The sequence below is a fragment of the Choloepus didactylus genome, chromosome 15, assembly GCF_015220235.1.
Source record: "Choloepus didactylus isolate mChoDid1 chromosome 15, mChoDid1.pri, whole genome shotgun sequence".
In the NCBI taxonomy this organism is placed as follows: Eukaryota; Metazoa; Chordata; class Mammalia; order Pilosa; family Megalonychidae; genus Choloepus; species Choloepus didactylus.
The window spans coordinates 27,008,995-27,014,342 of NC_051321.1; the positions used below are offsets into that span (position 1 = coordinate 27,008,995).

Here is a 5,348-nt window from a genome sequence, read left to right on the forward strand (position 1 = left end):
TTACTTTTGCCTGTTCCCATCCCTAAGTAAGTTGTAAGTTACTTCAAAACAAGGATGATACATCTTGTTTGTCTTAGGGGTCTCTTTTTGTCCCCAAGGCAAGTAACAGTAGGTGTTGATGAATTTGGATTATTTAGGACCCATGAGCTCCCCATTTCTTTCAAATAAAAAATCAGTGATCTATTCTCCCCCATTAACTTGGGGGGTGGGATTCTCCCCAATGAGCCTTCAAGATATGATCTCAACCTTCAAAATGCTATCCCTTTTACTTAGCTATTTGTTGCATACATCAAGATACTACTCTCAAACCCCCATATTTTGCTTCAATGGAATTGTCTTTACACTGTTGCAACATTGGTGCTTTACCATGGGGCCATTCAGTAAAGCTAGTCTTAATTTCCAAATAGATTCCACCTGGACTGCCATGGCTAGTATACTTAAAGTAACACCTAACACCTGAGAAATGTGTAGGCTATGTCAAGTTATTGTTCACCTCATTCTCCTAGGTTGATAGTCCATGCTCAAGGCTCGTGGCCTAGGATTGTTGACTCCATGTCTCAGGTAAATCCCCCATATTTCTTTTGGTCTATTCAGTGGCACCTCTACATCAGTCACTCACAGTTTTGAACTGTCTTGACGTGGATGTCTTATGTTGAGCTTTGTGCTGATTGGAAGTCTTAGAAATGCAAGAGAGAAAAAAAAAAAAACCCAGGTTGAACTAGTTTTAAAAAAATATGGTAATTTGTGGCTTATATACCTGAGAAGTCCTATAATAGCCCTGGCTTCAGACATGAATGAATCCCTTTCATTTGTCCTCTCAGTCTTTCCTTGGCTTAATTCAAAGGCAGTTTCTCTCTACATAGCAGCTAAATGGCCACTAGTAGCTCCAGGTTGAAAACACAATACAAGGTAAGAAATATATAAGGAGAGAGAGATTATTTTTAATTATGTCCCATATTGAATTTTATGTATTTTGAACATCCAAGTGAAGATGTGCAGTTGGTGTTTGGTTATGTAGGTCCTAGGAGAAAAAGAAAATAGCAATTAAGAGTAAAATCTTCGGAAAAAATCTGAAATACTTCTCTGAGCATCAGTTTTTTCATCTGCAAAATGGGACTAATAATTATGAACACTTTACAGTTATAAAAAATAAAAAATATTGTGAGGCTTAATTAATAGAATGTATACACAGAACATAGCACAGTGCCTCATATACAGTTAACATTCATTATAAGCATTTTATGTCTATTGATTCTAATAATTAAAAATGGTTTGGATTTTGTGTGCTTTTAAGTTTGTATTTCATTTTCCTAGTAATCCATATTTACTATATTTTATAAAATATTCATCTATGATGGATTGGAGTGGGGAAAAAAGGAACAACTGTCCTTTACCAAAAATGTTTTGAGAAATTCTGGTCCAAACAAGAGATAGAAATTAGGGACCTGTTTGCATACTAGTTCTTCTACTTGGCCAAAAAATATGGTGATCTGGGCTTAAAAACCACAATACATTAAACAAAGTTAAATTCCATACTTTACTTCTCATCAAAGATTTATTTTCTGTCTTCACAATGTTTATTTTGCCTTTAAACAAGACATCTGTGTATACCCAGGGTAGACTGTAAGCAATATGCCTTAAATTTTTTTTTTTTTTTTTGGTCAAAAAAGCTTAAGAAAAATTTGCTTTACACACTAACAGGATCAAAAATATGACAGTTATAATGACGGATATAGTACTAGGTACCTTTCACTGTTAATCTGCCTCACACAGTAGAGCATTTTGCAAATTTAAACTCACCTGGTGGAGTTGCATTTGTGGCAAAGGAATTATATCTTCCTGTATCTTAAACAGATAAGTGAACATAATTGAGAAATGACAAACTCTACCTGACAGTCATTGAAAATGAAATGTTAAGTGAATCCACTGTAATTCTTTTCTACAGCACTAACCGTGATTTGGCCTTTTTATTCCCCCTTAATCAGCTGGTCATTATGGCATCTTGTATGTACAGTGTTAATACTTCTTCATGTGTTTAAGTAATCAGAACAGCATATTGACTAAATTTCAATTATAGTGAAGCAATATTTTAAGAAATTCAAGGGGAGGGTACTCTGAATCAAACCATTTAAGGGTTCTGTTGAATTTAGGGGATTTAGAATATTCTGTCACGCTTCCTTTCCTCTATGAGTGATTGATATTACCTATAATTTAGAAGGGAAACAAAAGGAATATGCTTTTTCAATGTGCAATAAACTACAATTTTACTTGTACTAAATTATCTCCTTTAAAGAAAGGCTTTTATCCCTCCTGCTACAAGTTTGTGGAGTTTCTTATGTGGCACTTTAATGTCTTTACAGTTTGCATTTTCTTACCACATCTTTTGTGACACAGACTTAAAAACACCTTTTGATCTCAGATTCATAATTATGCATTGAAGATTCTTATTCCCTTTGTACAGCACAGCACTGCTGCAGGGAGCATTAAAGAGTGATATATTTAGCAGAAAGATTCAAAGTCCTTGATTAATTTACTGTGATCTTAGGCATTTAACAAAGCTTTTTGCGTTTGAATGTCCTTTTATGCCATATGGGAATAATTCTGGTCCTATTGATATCACAGTTGCTTTGTGTGAAGATCACATGAGCTAATGGATATAAAATCAGTTCAAACATGTTTTAAGTGTATTCCAATATGGAATATTAACGTCCTTAATCAAGGACTCTCTGGGGAGGTATATTTTTTTTCCCTTGAGAGGAATATATAAATCATGGGTGAGCAAATGCTGTAGTTTTTGATGACCTTATGACCTATAAGCCACACAGTAGTAAGGGCTTGCTGTTCAAATTTGGGATCTTTGCTCTCATCACAATTTTGCAGCCTCAAAACTTCTGTAGTTCTCACCTTGTCCCCACAGCCATAATAATCTGGAACCTCTTTCAAACTCAACCACCTTTCACACCCAGAGAGGCAAGGAGGGATTTTTTTTTTATTATAAAAATTCAGCTTATCTAAAGGGCATAAATCCCATTTAGCCATCTCTGATTACTGAAATCTACTCACAATTGCCCAGTTGGGTGCCAAGCCCTACATTCTCAGGAGTGTTAGTGGTCCAACTGGGTAAAATGATGTTTCCTCGGGGAACTGCTTATTTGAGGGAAAATGGAAGCGTTTGGAGTAGGCAATAGAATCATCCAGAAGTTTCTTTGAAATGAAAATTTTTCTCTCTAGTTCTGCCGTGAATGCATTTTCATTTTTTGATACATCCAATGTGTACCAGGTCATGTTCTGGGCCCTAGAGAATGTAGCAGTTAACAAAATTCCATGCCCTCCTGGAGCATATGTTCTAGTTGGAGAACACAGACATCAAACAAAGTTAAGATATACAGATATGATGGTGATGTATGCATTGGAGGAAAAAACCAACTAAGGAATGGGGCAAAGAATGCAGGGCAGTGGAGGGAGGTTTGCAATTTTAAATCGGGTAGTTAGAACAGGTTACAACCAGAAGATGGCATTTGAGCATTTACAGCTGAAGGATATGAGGAACGAATTTCTGTGGAGTCTTTGCGGTAAAGATAAAAGCTGGTGCGAGTGCTCTGAGGTGGAAGTGTGCTTTGTGTTTCCTATGAACTGCAAAAGCAGTGAGCTGGAGCAGAGGGCATGTGGGGGAAGAGTAAAGCGAAGACATCAGATAAAAGGAAAGCAGCTTTTCTTTATTGCAACGGGTTTGCTGCCAGAACACAGGTGTCATGAAAACCATCGCTGATTCTTAAGCCAAAATGGGAAAGGAAAAGACTCATATCAACACTGTCATTACTGGACACTTGGATTTGGGCAAATCCACCACTGCTGGCCACCTGATCTACAAATGTGGTGGAATCGACAAAAGAATCATTGAAAAATTTGAGAAGGAGGCTGCTGAGATGGGAAAGGTCTCCTTCAAGTATACCTGGGTATTGGGTAAGCTGAAAGCTACGGGAGCATTGTATCACCATTGCTATCTCCCTGTGGAAATCTGAGACCAGCAAGTACTATGTGACCATCACTGATGCCCCAGGACACAGAGACTTTATTAAAAACATGACTACAGGCACATTTCAGGCTGACGGTGCTGTCCTGATTGTTGCTGCTCGTGTTGGTGAATTTGAAGCTGGTATCTCCAAGAATGGGCAGACCTGTGAGCATGCCCTTCTGACTTACACATTCAATGTGAAACAACTAATTGTTGGTGTTAACAAAATAGATTCCACTGAGCCATCCTAAAGCCGGAAAGAGATATGAGGAAATCATTAAGGAAGTCAGCACCTACATTAAGAAAATTGGCTACAACCCTGACACAGTAGCATTTGTGCCAATTTCTGGTTGGAATGGTGACAACATGCTGGAGCCAAGTGCTAACATGCCTTGGTTCAAGGGATGGAGAGTAACCCATAAGGATGGCAATGCCAGTGGAACCACGCTGCTTGAAGCTCTGGATTGCATCCTGCCACCCACTCGTCCAACTGACAAACCCTTGCATCTGCCTCTTCAGGATGTCTACAAAATTGGTGGTATTAGTGCTGTCCCTGTGGACTGGTGTTCTCAAACCAGGCATGGTGGTCGCCTTTGCTCCAGTCAACATTACAACTGAAGTAAAGTCTGTTGAGATGCACCATGAAGCTCTGAATGAAGCTCTTCCTGGGGACAATGTGGGCTTCAATGTCAAGAATGTCTCTAAAAGATGTTATGATCCACCAATGGAAGCAGCTGGCTTCACTGCTTAGGTGATTATCCTGAACCATCCAGGCCAAATCAGTGCTGGCTATGCACCTGTGCTGGATTGTCACACAGCTCACATTGCTTGCAAGTTTGCTGAGCCAAAGGAGAAGATTGATCGCCATTCTGGTAAGAAGCTGGAAGATGGCCCCAAATTTCTGAAATCTGGTAATGCTGCCATTGTTGGTATGGTTTCTGTCAAGCCCATTGTGTTGGGAGCTTCTCTGATTATCCTCCTCTGGGTTGTATTGCTTTTCGAGATATGAGACAGACAGTTGCTGTGGGTGTCATCAAGGCAGTGGACAAGAAGCTGCTGGAGCTGGCAAGGTCACCAAGTCTGCCTAGAAAGCTCAGAAGGCTAAATGAATATTATCCATGACACCTGCCATCTCAGCCTTAAGCAGTGGTGGAAGAACAGTCTTAGAACTGTCTCATTTGGCCATTTAAGTTTAATAGTAAAAGACTGTTAATGATAATGCTTCATAAAACTTGCAGAAGGAAAGGAATGTTTTGTGGCCCATTTGTTTTTGTGTGACAGTTTTAAGTTATTAGTTTTTAAAATCAGTACTTTTTAAATGGAAACAACGACC

General features: G+C 38.7%; 1 pseudogene; it reads left to right on the forward strand.

The window, feature by feature from the left end:
* Nucleotides 1-3,782: 3,782 nt before the first annotated feature.
* On the forward strand, nt 3,783-5,137 carry LOC119509856 (annotated as a pseudogene).
* Nucleotides 5,138-5,348: the final 211 nt, after the last annotated feature.